The sequence below is a fragment of the Diospyros lotus genome, chromosome 3 (assembly GCF_014633365.1).
Source record: "Diospyros lotus cultivar Yz01 chromosome 3, ASM1463336v1, whole genome shotgun sequence".
Classification (NCBI taxonomy): domain Eukaryota; kingdom Viridiplantae; phylum Streptophyta; class Magnoliopsida; order Ericales; family Ebenaceae; genus Diospyros; species Diospyros lotus.
In genome coordinates this window covers 35,819,639-35,834,643 of record NC_068340.1, presented here as the reverse complement: position 1 = coordinate 35,834,643, position 15,005 = coordinate 35,819,639, and the positions used below count along the sequence as shown (strand labels likewise).

General features: G+C 38.6%; 1 protein-coding gene across 8 annotated transcripts in view; it reads left to right on the top strand.

The window, feature by feature from the left end:
* The window catches only part of LOC127797945 (SNF2 domain-containing protein CLASSY 1-like), a 45,408-nt gene that overhangs the window by 9,610 nt on the left and 20,793 nt on the right, over positions 1–15,005 (top strand). For 2 of the 8 annotated variants that reach the window (XM_052331180.1, XM_052331172.1), the window contains one exon: positions 12,952–13,128. The exons of the other annotated variants lie outside the window; for them this stretch is intronic. The gene's annotated coding sequence lies outside the window, so the exon portion shown is untranslated. The remainder of the gene's footprint in view (positions 1–12,951; positions 13,129–15,005) is intronic. 8 annotated transcript variants of the gene reach the window in all.

Below are 15,005 nucleotides of genomic sequence, written 5' to 3'. Positions count from 1 at the left end.
CAAAGTCCAATTCAACTTCTCACCATGACCTTCCCTGAACTTCATGCCTGTGGTTGTCTAACACCCAAAGTGTTCGGTTGTCTCGCTTTTGTTCACGTCCATACTCCTAATAGAGGCAAATTTGATCCATGTGCCCTTAAGTGTTTTTTTGGATATTCCTCCACTCAAAAATGTTATAAGTGCTAGCATCCTCCTACCAAGAAGTGTTTTATTTCAGCTGATGTTACCTTTGTTAAGGATAAACCTTACTTTGCTCAGACTTATCCTCAAGGGGAGACTATCGTACGAGAGGACAGGGATAGGGATTTGTTCCTCCTTGATCTACCCTCTTCCTCTCTCCCTTTTGTCACCTTAAAGGACTCCTCAAGTATGATTCAAGGGAAACCTCAATCACTTACTTCCTGTCTACTGCATGTCTATTCAAAGAGAAAAGCACCGGTTCCTCCTATGCAGGTTACAACATCTAATTCAAGTCCTATTGCTGATTTTTATCCACCTATTGACATTTCTCCAGGTATTTCTCCTACTAAACCTAAAACATCATTTATGATACCTGATGCTAAACCTGATTTGAGTGAGCATGATCTATCTCCTAGTTGTGAACTTGACCTTCCTATTGCCCTTAGAAAGGGAACAAGAACCTATACAAAACATCCCCTACATTTATTCATGACCTATTCAAAATTGTCTCCTAGACATAAAGCCTTTCTCACTAGCCTTTCTCACAATTCCAATTCCCAAAACCTTTTCTGAAGCAATAGGTAATGAGAATTGGAAGAATGCCATGGAGGTCGAGAGGGCAGCCCTAGAGAAGAATCAAACTTGGGAATTGGCCAGTCTATGTAGAGGGAAACATCCTCTGGGATGTAAGTGAGTATACACTATAAAGTACAAGTCAGATGGATCCTTAGATTGGTATAAAGCAAGGCTGGTGACTAAAGGATATACACAGATTTATGGGGTAGACTATTTGGATACTTTTGCTCCAGTTACAAAACTAAATACATTAAAGATGTTGCCCTTAGCTGCTAATTTAAGCTAGCCACTGGAATGATTTGATTAAAATATGCTTTCTTGCATGGTGACCTAGAGGAGGAGATTTGCATGGAGTTGCCACTAGGGTTTGGGCCAAAGACTAAGGAAAGGGTGGTGTGCAGATTAAAGAAGTCTTTGTATGAATTGAAAGAGTCACCAGGAGCTTGGTTTGGCCATTTTACAAAGGTTATGCTTAGTATGAGATATAAACAAAGTCAAGAAGATCATATTTTGTTTGTACATCAATAAGCTATAGGTGGAGTGACAACATTATTGGTATATGTGGATGACATTATTGCCACCAGTGATGATATAAAGGGCATGGAAACTGTTAAATAAGATAAGTAAGTGGGTAGTAGTGTATTTATTTTTAAGTACATGTATGTATATATATATGCTTGTATTATACACTTGTGGTTGAATACATATAGTTTATTTTATACATATAACATGGTATCAGAGAGCCCAAACCCTAACCTAACCCTGACCCTAGCCACCGCCGCTGCCGTCGTCAACCGACGCTATCACCGCAGGTTGCTTCGCCCGCCGTCGCCATCACCGTCGGTCTCTTCATTGGTCACTAGTTTCGCTGGTCATGCGGTCATCGCGGCTCTCCTTCTCCAAATCCGACCATCTTCTTCCAGGCGCGCCTAGATCTCGTCCTCGTTGTCGCTGCGCTTGCTTAGATTCGACCATCTTCTTCCCGCCGCCCCCAGATCTCGCCCTCATTGTCGCTACCTCTGTCCAGATCCGACCATCTCTCCGTCTCCGTCGCCGCGCCTGTTCAGATCCGGCCATCCTCAGGCTACTCCAGCTCTGGCCGTTAGTCTTCTTCGGTGACTCAGCTTCAGCTTTTGTGCACCCAGATTTGTCATTGCTCCAGATCTGTTGCTCATTCTCTTTGGTCATGTAGTCCAACTTGCTCCAATCTGCAGTTCTTTTAGCATCATGGCTTCATCTCCAGCTCACTCTTCATCCACAAGCTGATCCACCATGTCCACACCTGTGACCATTCCCCATTTTTTGGGCACACCAGTTATTACCATGGAGAAGTTGAGTGGATAGAATTATTCCACTTGGTCATTTGCAGTTGAAATTTGGTTTCTTGCCCATGGCCTTGAGGATCATTTATCAAAGACTATTTCAACTGTTCCAGAGGGCTATCAACCTTTTTGGCGGAAAGTGGATGCCCAGTTATTGAGTTTATTGTGGCAGACCATTGAGTCGACTTTGATGCTGATATTTCGACCTCTTCGGGAGTGTAGTACCCTATGGACTCGGGCTCGTGAGCTGTATACTAGTGACATCACTCGTATTTATGATGTGATTGGTGCTTTGTTCAATTTATGACAAGCTGATTTGGATATGACCACATATTTGGGTAAGCTTCAAGCTTCTATTACCGACTTTAACGAGTTGATGCCCTTTGATACCGATATCAAGAAACAACAGTAACAACGTGATCAAATGTTTACTATCCTCTGTCTTCATGGAATTCGACCGGAGCTTGGCAGATTAAAGTTTTTATTGGGAATAGAAGTGGCTCATTTTAAGGAGATGATTTTTATCTCACAACAAAAGTACATGATTTACTAATCGAAACAGGAATGTTAAGGAAGCAAGGCTGTTGACACCCCAATTGAGCCTAATCATCGATTAGGAGAGGTCCCCAAAGATGAGGTGGTAGACAAAGGATCCTATCAAAGAGTAGTAGGGAGACTCATTTACCTAGCACACACTTGGCTAGACATGTCTTATGCAGTGAGTGTGGTTAGTCAATTCATTCACAATTCAGAGGAGATTGACCTAAAAGCAGTATATAAGATTTCACCATGTCTTTTGAAGCATATACAGATGCTATTTATGCATGGTCCATGGTGGATAGAAGGTCTACATCCGAATATTGCACATTCCTAGGGGGTAATTTTGTGACTTGGAGAAAACTACAACATATCCAGCCTTTATCCCACTACATGAATTCATGGGGTCGGCTACATGAATTCTAGACTTCCATGTATTTCTGTCTTTTATCATATCTTTATTTAGGCCCACACTTCATATCAAACTTTAATGTCTCTCCCAAAGTCTCATTGGGTTTGCCTTTATCTCTTTTTTTTTTACTAATTATTCCATTTCATCAACTCTCCTCACAGGAGCGTCTCTTGGTCTTCATCTCACATGACCAAACCATATTTTTTTTTCTTTTGTAAGTGTGAGATATATAGAACAAAAACCAACGCCGAATCGGCTACAAACCAAGGCCAAGGCATATCCCGAACCAACCAACAAACCAGGGGTAAGAACACAACAACTATCACCCTATGGGCCAAAAGATGAAAAAATAAACTAAAATAAGAAAACATAGGATGAAGCAAAATAAAAGACATTATGTACTTAAAGTAAACAAAGCCTGGGTGTGATCGAAAGCAACAATCCAACTTGGAAGAACAAGCTTGTTGTGCTGATCAGAAGCAAGAAAACTGAAAACAAAGCGAGCCCCAACTAGAGAGGCTGCATCGAACACAAGGCACCGAAGGGACTGGCGCTGAACAAGAGACTCAAGGAACACGGAAGCCAGCCCCCATTACGAATAAGCTCATTTCTAATTTTATCTTTTCTTGTATAGCCGCACATCCATCTTAACATCCTCATCTCCGCTACGCTCGTCTTTTGCTCATGCTGGTATTTGACTACCCAACATTCTAAGCCATATAACAAAACTGGTCTTATAACTGTCTTATAGAATTTTTCTTTCAGTTTTAATGGGATTTTACCATCACATAACACCCCCGATGCATTTCTCCATCTTAGCCAACCTACCTTAATTCTATGCGTGACATTTTCGTGAATTTCTCCATCTTTTTGAATCACTGATCCCAAATATCGAAAATGATATTTTCTTTGTATGATTTAGTCTTCCAATTTTATTATAACATCCTCCACTCTTGCATTCTTACTAAATTTACATTCCATATATTATGTTTTCCTTCTACTTAATTTAAATCCCTTAGATTTTAAATTGTTTCTCCACAACTCAAGCTTAGTGTTCACTCCCTCTTTTGTTTTATCCACAAACACTATGTTATCTGCAAATAGCATATACCATGACACCTCTATCTAAATGTGTTTAGTGAGTTCATCCATTACTAAAGCAAATAAGTATGGACTTAGTGCAGAACCTTGATGCAGTCCTATTGTAATTTTAAACGGTTTAGTATCCCCTTCGCATGTTCTGACCGTGATACATGTCCTTAAGGGCTTGTATATAGGTTATTCGGACACCTTTCTTCTCTAAAACCTCCATAATACTTTGTCATAACCCAAGATTCCATAGAAGGGCATTATAGTAATAGATTTAGCAAGTTGTTAGGAGATATTTTGTAATGCTGTTACAACACATGGATGTTGTTATTTTGTTAAAGGAAGCCTATAAAGGGCTGTTGGTAGGAGAAGGGAAGGAAAATGGTTGAATGAATGAAAATCTTAATTCTATCTCTCTCTTAATTCTCCTTCCCTTCTTCCGTCTCTCCCTCTCGTTCTTCTTTCCTTTCTCTTCTGTTCTTCTGTTTCTTCCCCCTTCTTCTTCTAATTTTCCCCCCTCATTCTTCTCATTTCCTCCCCCAAATCTGTTAATTCTTGGTTCTAAACCTATCGGAATCCTTTCGATTTCCGGTCTAATCCTAGAGTAAACCCTAGGATCATGACAAATTGGTATCAGAGCCACCCTTCCTCGGCGATTTTCGTTACTAATTTAGGTCCAACGAATATCGACAACAGCCATCAGTTTCTTCTTCCGGTGCAACTCCAACTATGCCGGTGAGTGTCAACTTGAATATGAAGGAGAGCAGCGACAGACACCAATCCACGGTAGGTGTTGAAGCTGACCAGCAATAGGTGGAGGAAACGAACAAGTCGTAGGAGGCGATTCCGGAAACAACACGGAATTGACGAGGTGACGGAGTCGAACCATTTCGGTGGTACAATCGCCATCGCAGTTGGATTCCAAGGGCTTGTCGATCAAGGCGAACTCAAAAAGTGTTGCGGTCCTCTAGCTATGGTCGGTGATTGGGTGAGGAGTCAGTCGGAGAAGATTGTTGAATTTGCAGCAATCGCAATTGGATCCAGCACGGAGAGACGAGCAAGGCCAGTAGTGTTCTTGGCATTAAACGAGGTCCACGAATGGAGCTGCGGTGCAAGCGACTTGGTGTTGTGGGCAAGCAAGACCAAACAGTTTCGATCGGATCTTGGAGACGAACAAGGAAGGTGAAACAGATTTAAGAGGTGTTCTAGCGACTCTGGACATCTGGAAGGTGATTAGGCGTTGGGAGGTGTTAAATCTCCAAGCAAGTGAGCACCCTCAGCTCGAACTTGGAAGGCGCCAAAGGTAAGTGACCCTCGGCCAATTCTGTTACCATCCTTAGCCTTCAATTCCAGCAGCTGTGTAAATTACAGTTGTCCCAGTAGCTGGATCCAAGTCGCTATGTGTGATTGAGGCAAGCAAACCCAGGCGATCTTGGTTGTTTCTCCTTAGCAACGGATCTCGGCCACTGTCCAGCTTCCGATTCCTCTTATTGCCGCTAAATTCTGGGGATCTAGGAAGAGGACCCAGATTTGAGGCACTGAAATTCAGATCTAGGAGGGTTGTGTTGGCTGCTGAGTTGATCGGGAGGCGGCTCTCGGTTAGGTTCCGACGCTCCTTGACAGTTAATTTATGATTATTCATAGGTTGTTACTTCTTGACGGCTCTCAGTTCGAATTGGTGGAAAGAAAAAAACATATTTGGTAAAATTCGTAGTTGGTCAATCAACACAGCAATTGGATTCAAGTTGCCAATTGCTAAGTTAGAAGCGGGAAGTGTGAGGAATTATGATGGAAAGGGCTACGTTTTCTTGGCCTATTGCTTTTCCAGCCAGTGGGATTTCAGCCAAGAGGAGTAGTGCACGCACGAGGACATTGGAGTCTCAGTCGTAGCAGAAGGGTGCTGCATTTTCAGGGGGGACGACCTGATCATAAGGCCATTGGTAGCAGTGCACATATGAGACCATTGGAGCCTCAATTGCCGCAGATGAATACTTCATTTTCAGCTAGAATGGAGCTTCAGTGGCAGCCAAAGGAAGCTGCATTTTCAGTTGGCAGCAACAAGGAACATAAGAAGGGGATCAACCAATTGGACAAAGGAACCAACAGTGGGTTTGATGAAGAGTGCAAGGAATTCGGTCGAATGTTTCGCAAGAAGTTGCAAGAATTTGCAATGATACTATCTAAAAAATATCATTACAACTTTCCCGCCGAATACTTCTATGATTATCAAGGAAGTTTCAACAAGGAAGAATTCCTTCAAGTGGAGCAGAAGGAAGGAGGTGTTGCTGAAATGGAGGAGAAAAATGTGGAGGGTGAGCTTCGGGAATATTCCGAGGAACAGAAGGAAGATGTGGCTGAATTACCGACAGGGGCAGATGGTTTGTTTGTTGGAAAACCTTCATATAAGGACATTAAGGGTTTGGATTTCTTGGTATTTGAGCAGCCAAAAGTGATAATTTTGAGTGGTCACATGGAAAGGAAGACGATTAATGAGCTACATTCGCATCTTCGAGTAGAAATTAAGTCAGCTAATGATCCATCCAAGATTGAATCCATCTTTCCTTTGCCTTTTTCAAATTTCTTTCAGGTGAAGGACTTGCTTAGGGACAAGCTCATTCTGCAGTTTTGGTCCGCTATTCCATCAAGCACTTACAGATTTGAACATGAAGTCATTGAGGTCGATCAAGTTGCTTCTATTGAAATTGTTAAAACCGAGACTATGATCTCTCGAGAATCACTCAAGAATCTCACCGAATTCAAACCAACATTGAATACTGAAAGTAGAAATGTAAAACAGAATGTAAAAAGGAGAAATCAAACCAGATTGCAGCACACACAAATTACCCTGGTTCATGCCATTTACATGGCACTACATCCAGCAATCCAAGAAGCAAACAATCCACTAGAAACAAGTCTGAAACCAGTACAAGAATTCCCCTTCTTCCCTCTTCCTTTACTCTCGGATACAATACTCAACCGAAGCTAACAAGAACTTGAAACACACAGCTCTCTCTCACGCCTCTCACTGTACTCGAACCCAAGGAATAAAAGATATGAAAAATGATTGATCTATAAACCGGCCTCCACACCCTTCTATATATAGACTAAGGGAGGCGGAAATATCTAAGGGAGATAACTAACTTTACAAAAGTCAAAACTACCCTTACTAAAGCAATTAGATACACTTAAGTCCTATTAACTAACTGCTGCCACATCATCTTTAATTCTTTTCTGGTTTCTTCAATAAATCTAGCTTTTACTTTAGGCAAAACAGTAACAGAAATTCTAAGCCAAATTATGTTTGGGATGGATCTTGGAAATCTAAGAACAAAGAAGAAGAGGCCTAGAGGGAGAAAGAGGGAACGAGGCATGAAACAAATAGAGAAGACTGGAATTGGGTGAAGAGCAATGGCTACTTGCTGCAAGTTCTTGGGGACAAGAACTCTCTCAAGGAAGGGGGAATTGTCATGACCCAAGATTCCATAGAAGGGCATTATAGTAATAGATTTAGCAAGTTGTTAGGAGATATTTTGTAATGCTGTTACAGCACATGGATGCTGTTATTTTGTTAGAGGAAGCCTATAAAAGGCTGTTGGTAGGAGAAGGGAAGGAAAATGGTTGAATGAATGAAAATCTTAATTCTATCTCTCTCTTAATTCTCCTTCCCCTCTTCCGTCTCTTCCTCTCGTTCTTCTTTCCTCTCTCTTCTGTTCTTCTGTTTCTTCCCCTTTTGTCTTCTGATTTCCCCCCCCTCATTCTTCTCATTTCCTCCCCCAAATCTGTCAATTCTTGGTTCTAAACCTATCGAAATCCTTTCGATTTCCGGTCTAATCCTAGAGTAAACCCTAGGATCATGACATACTTCTCTAGGGACCCTATCATAAGCCTTTTATAGATCTATAAACACCATATGCAAGTCCTTCTACTGATCCCGATACCTTTCCATTAGGTACCTCAGTAGGTATATAACTTCCATTGTTGACCTACCAAGCCTGAAACCAAATTGATTTTCCGAGACGTCTGTTTCTTTTTTGAGCCTCTGCTCTATTATTCTCTCCCAGAGTTTCATGGTATGGCCCATTAACTTAATTCCTTTGTAATTTTCACAGTTTTGAACATCTCATTTGTTCTTGTATATAGGAACCAAAGTACTATTCCTCCACTCATCTGGCATCTTTTTTGATTTAAGGATCGTGTTAAATAATTTTGTTAGCTAAGAGATGCTCTATTCTCCCATGAATTTGCATGCTTCTATTGGTATATTATTCGGTCCCACCGCCTTATGATTTTTCTTCTTTTTTAATGCTTGTCTTATTTCTTTTGAATTTATGCGTCGATAAAATGTATAGCTCAAGTTCTCTTCGGAGTTACTAAGATGTCCCAACCTAACTCTTGTGTCCCCACTATCATTGAATAATTTTGTGAAATACTCCTTTCATCTCTCCTTAATCGCTCCATTATTCACTAATACATTTTGGTTTTCATCTTTTATGCATTTCACTTGGTTTAGATCCCTTGTTTTTCTTTCTCTTGCTTTAGCTAATGCATTTATATCCCTTTCTCCATCTTTTGTATCAAGTCGTTTATATAGATTCTCATATGCTTTTGACCTTGCTTTACTAACAACTCTTTTTGTTGTCTTTTTTGCTTTTTTATAATTTTTTAGGTTTTCTTCATTGCTGCATTGATATATAGTCTTATAGCAAGTTTTCTTATTTCTAATTTTCAATTGTATCTTTTCATTCCACCACCAAGACTCCTTAAGGTTTGGGGCTCAACCATTTGTCTCTCAATCTTGTGACTTGGAGAAGTAAGAAACAAAATGTTGTGACTCTGTCAAATGTTGAACAGGGCCGACCTTGGGCATAGGCTGTCTAAGCAGTTGCCTAGGGCCTATGCCCATTTCAAACCACTTAGAGGCCCATGCCCATTTCAATTTTTAGATTTTAAATTAATTAAAAAAATAAAATTAATTAAAAATAGTAAATTTAAAAATTGAAGAGACTTTAGGGGGCCATGCCCATTTCAAGTCATTGTAAATTTTTAATTAATCTCAATCTCCCACTTTCCTTTTATCAATAATTAATCTCATGAGCATCACTATAATTTTTAATTAATCTCAATATCCCACATTCCTTTATTAATAATCAATCTCATTCCCATGCGCCTGGCAGTGACACCCATCCCCTCACAACTATTCCATGTATTTTTAATTAATCTCAATCTCCCCCTTGTATGATTATATCACAACTATTTCTATGCGCTCGGCAGTGGTCGCGACTAGATCGTCTTCCTTAGTTCCTCTTCTCAATTTTTTATCCATCCATTGTCACTGGCGTCTGCTATCAATCTGTGTAGGCGTAGGTCCTTAATCTAACCGATTTCACAACTACACCTTCTCTTCAGTGATTCTATTTTCATCCTCATCATCCCGTTGTGTGACTTATCAAGTATATCTTTTGATTTTTTTTATTAGCCCTTAAGTTATCAATTAATTTTGTGTATATATTTCAATATTTGTAATCCCTCTATTATTAGTGAATCTACACTAATGGATTGACGATGGTGTCTATTAAAAAACATATGTTAGAACAAATTAATTGTAATAGTTTAATTGTTGATTTTTCATCTAAAAATGCTAAAATAGTAAATTTAAAGTGAAATATTGTGAATTTTATATAATAATTTTTTTTATTCGTATTAATTTTATTTTTAAATATAGTCGTAGAGGGCCCCATAAAAAATTCAGCTTAGGATCCCCCTAAAATTTCAAGGTTGGTGCTGAAGCAGAATTCAGGTCAATGACCCTAGGGATCTATGAATGTTCTCAAGATACTATTGGATGTTCTCAAGATCAATTGGGCAGCCCCTATGTGACTCTACTGTGATAATAAATCGGCTATAAGTATTGCACACAATCTAGTTCAACATGACCAAATAAAACATGTTAAAGTGGATGGGCATTTTATTAAAGAGAAATTGGACAGTTAATTTGCACCCCATTTGTATCTTCAAGTGATCAATTGGCGGGTGTTTTGACAAAAGGTCTACTGGGAGCTGTGTCAAAGACTACTAAACAAGATTGAAATGCATAACATTCACTCACAATCTTGAGGGGAAGTGTTAGAAATTACATGAGATATCTTGGATTTGATATTTGATATGCTTGATTAATCTTGTTTTCCATAGTTGCTTGATACATCTTCTAGAAGATTATGTTTCTTGTTTTAGTTGTATTCTAAATTGTATATATTTTCAAATCTAGATTAGGAACTGTCTAATCTAGATTTGGAAGCTGCCTATTGTGATAGACTATCTTGTATATATTTTCATTGGAACCCTTCAAGGGGAATAAGATTGAATATCTTTTCAGCCATTTTTGACAGGATGTGTGAAAGTGCTCATGACAAAGGACAAATCTGGGTTGTCATTTAAAGAAGACAATGTTGGCAGTTGGGGGCGCCTCTGTTGCTACGGCTAATGGCTATTAATTGCCTTAAATTGTATTCAATTGAATGAATAAACAAGATGCTATTTATTTGGGTCTTCTTCTGCTGCAACCAAGGTCTAAGTTAAAGTGTTATGAGTTTATTATAAATAAAATGGATCAAAAGATAAAGGGGTGGAAAGCTAATGCCCTTTCCTATGCTGGAAGAGCTGTAATGATTTGGGCTACCCTTGCAGCTATTCCTTTCTATCCCATGGCTACATGTGACCTTTCTAAGCAAATGTGTAATAGGATTGTGCATTTTGGTGGGGAAATGATACTAATAAAAGATTTTGCCCCTTAAAGCTTGGAAAGATATATGCTTGCCTAAGGCGAAGGGTGGCTTGGGATTTAGAAGATTTTCTAGCATGAATAAAGTAATGCTTGCTAAATTGGCTTGGGGAATGGTACCTGATGAGGCAAGATTCTTTTCAGGAGTCTAATGAGGCATTGAGGCAAAAATAGTGTAGAAATAACCATTTTATGGATGTAGAAGTCAAAGCTTCTAGTTTCCCTATTTGGAGAATTATCCTTAATGCAAGGTGTTGGAACAGGTAAAAAGTAATGCTCGAAATTAAAGGGATAAGGTTGTTGGAGATAAGATAAGTTTCCAAGAATAAAGGGGATAAGGTTGTTGGAGATACGATAAGTTTCCAAGAATAAAGGGGATAAGGTTGTTGGAGATACGATAAGTTTCCAAGATTAAAGGGATGAGGCAGCTTGAAAGAAAAAGATAACTAGAAATTTTAAATTTCAGTTGATTTCTTTTATCTTCTAAATCTGTTCTTGATTTTTAGGAGATAGTTTAGATGGTTTCTTGTATATATATACCTTACTGGAATTTAATAAAATTCAAGGAAGCATTCCAAATATTTTGCTTATTTCATGGTATCAGAACCAAAGACCTGGCAGCCTAGATCTTAAGCACCACTCTTCAATCAATGAAGGATGGTTGGAAACCAACCAACCCCAACAATAATTGATGCCTCGGCCACTAGTTCTTCTAATCGTCATTCACAGCCAAATTTTCCTACAAACCCCATTGACAACCGTTCTCTACATATTACTCAACATAAACCAAATGGGAGTAATTTCAGAGAATGGTTTTAATTAGTTTTACTAGTGATCGAAGGGAAAGGAAGAGTTGGATATTTGACATGAATTATTCCTATCCCACTAGATACAATAGCAAATTATGGCACTTGGAAAGCAAAAAATTCAATTATTATGGCGTGGCTTATCAACTTAATGGAGCAGAGGATTGGTAAAACCTATTTCTTCTACAATACTGCAAAGGAAATTTGGGATGCAGTGCAAGAGATGTATTCAAATTTAGAAAATACCTTTCAATGCTTTGAAATCAGATCAACCATTCAACAAGGTAGCTTTAATGTTACAAAGTGTCATAATGTTTTGACAAAATTATGGAAAATACCTCTTAATGCTTTGAAATCAGGTCAGCTATTCGTACAACTGAACAAGGTAACCTTAATGTTACATAATACCATAATGTTTTGACAGAATTATGGCATGTGAAATGTTGGAGAAGGATCGTGTTTTTGATTTCCTCCATGGCCTTAACTCGAATTTGGATGAAATTCGTGGAAGATTGTTACACTCAGAGAAATATTTGCTAAAGTAATGAGAGAGGAAAGTAGGCAGAAGGTAATGCTCACTCAACCTACTCACACTTAGGTCCTCAAAATTCTGCTCTTGCTACAATCAAAGGAGAAGCACTCAATCTAGGGATCAAGAAAAGGATAAGCAGTGTTGTGACTACTGTAATAAACTATACCACATGAGAAACATACTAGCAAATTCTTGGCATGCCAGCAAATTGGAAGCCACGAAATAAACAAGAAACAACCCATTTAGCCTATGTAACAAAGCTCCTATTGAAATTGAAAAAACACAAACCTAAACCTATTAGTTGAGCATATTGAAGCCTTGTACAGATTACTAATCAAACCATAGGTACAAAACTCTCAAGTCCTGCAACTTCTAAGCCAACAACTTCAATTGCTCAACAAGGTATTTTTTGGTACTCATTGATATCTCGAAAGCTTCCTGAACATGTTTGGATAGTGGATACAAGTGTATCTGATTATATGACTAGTTTGGCTAATTCTATATTGGATTATACAACTTGTAATACTACCATTAATATTTCTATGGCTGATGGCACAACATCTCCTGCTTTGGGGTTTGGAACAGTTAGCTTATTGAAACTAAAGCTGAAATTTGTTCTACATGTACTTAGATTGAAGTGTAATTTACTCTCAGTTAGCAAACTGACAAGAGACATGAATTGTAGTGTAACCTTCTTTCCATCTTACTGTATTTTCCAGGACCAGTCTTCGGGAATGATGATTGGCAGTACTGAGGAAAAAGATGATCTCTACTACATTTCAAGAGATATTGCAGCAATAAAGAATTCTCCAAAAAATAAAACAGTTTTTACTGTAACTTCTAATGCCAATGCATTGTTGTGGCACAAACGCCTAGAACACCCTAGTTTTCCATATGTAAAATCCTTGTATCCTCATCTTTTCATTAATAAAGAGTAATCTTCTATTTAGTGTGAGCAATGTATTTTTGCTAAACAACCTCGCTCTCATTACCCTATACAGTCCTACAAACCATCTAAACATTTTTCACTTGATTCATATTGATATTTGGGGTTCTACTCGACATTCAAATGTCTCTGGTAGTCGTTGGTTTATAACCTTTATTGACGATCATATTAGAGTTTGTTGGCTTTATCTCATGAGAGAAAAATCTGAGGCTAGTAGCATTTTCAAACAATTTGACAAACTTATCTTGAATGTATTCCAATCTTCCATTCATGTCTTTCAAACTGATAATTGTCGTGAATATTTCTCTTATGATTTCACTCAATATCTCTTCGAACATGGCATATTCCATCAAAGTTCATGTCCATATAACTCTCAACAAAATGGGGTGGCTGAAAGAAAAAATAAACATCTTCTAGAGGTTGCTAGAGCCATGATGTTCACTAGTTACGTTCCTAATTCCTACTGGGGGGAAGCCATTCTCATAGCTTCTTACCTTATTAATTGTCTTCCCTCCAAAGCATTTCAATTTTGAACCTCCCCCCCGGCGCACTTTTCGTGATTTGTTTCCTCATGTTCTCCTTCCAAGGTTTTTGGTTGCATTGTGTATGTTCATAACCACAATCCCTGGACAAAAATTTGAACTTAAAGCACTTAAGTGTATCTTTGTTGGGTATTCTCCTCCCCAAAAAGCTATAAGTGCTATTGTCCTTCCTCTTAGAAGTTTTTTGTGTCCTCTGATGTAATTTTTTATGAGGATCAATCTTTTTATCCTCATATATCTCTTTAAGGAGGAGACTGTAAGTGCAGATTGGTATTAGGATCCCACCATCTCTCTTCCCATGAATGACCCTATTGAATCTTGGTTGTCAATGTGTTCTCAAGGGGGAGCATCAACATCAACTTTTGAAAATCCACTGCCAGCTGCTCCTGAAAACTTACTTACAGTTCCTGACACTTCCCTTACAGTTTTTGAAAACCCACTTATAGCTCCTGCCACCTCCCTTACAGCTCCTGAAAATCCACTTCTAGTTTGTTCTCGGTAGCCTAAAGATCCTTAGCAATCTCAGCACAACCAAGCATTGGATTCGGAGCCTAGTCCACCTGAGGACAACACTACAATGGTTGATGATCTAGATGTTATTATAGCACTTCAAAAGGGTGTAAGGTCTTGTGCTAAGTACCCTATTTCTAATCATTTGGTTTATTTCAAGTTGTCTCCATAGTTTAGGGTTTTTACTGCAATTATAGACAATATTGAAATTCCTAAGACCATCCAATGTGCTTTGATGGATCCAAAGTGGCAAGCTACTGTTTTAGAGGAGATGAAAGCCTTAGTTGGTAACAATACTTGGGACATTGTAGTTACCCTCAAATAAAAAGGTGGTTGGATGTAAATGGATATTTACAGTGAAATATAGTGCAGATGGGAGTATTGATAAATACAAGGCTAGATTGGTAGCCCAAGGTTTCACTCAAACTTATAGGATTGACTATGAAGAGACATTTTCTCTTGTGGCTAAATTAAATTCTATCTAAGTATTACTCTCTTGCTGCTAATTTAGAATGGTCTCTACTCAGTTAGATATTAAAAAGGCCTTCCTTAATGGAGAACTGGAAGCTAGAAAGGTATGTAAGCTTAAGAAGTCTTTATATGGGTTGAAACAAAAGTTTAATATGACTCTTAATTGATTAGGATATCAACAGGGGCAAGTAGACCATACATTATTTACAAAACATGCAACAAATGGAAATAAGGTTATCTTAATTGTATATGTGGATGATATCATAGTAACAGGGGATGACATTCAAGAAATAAAGAGCCTAAA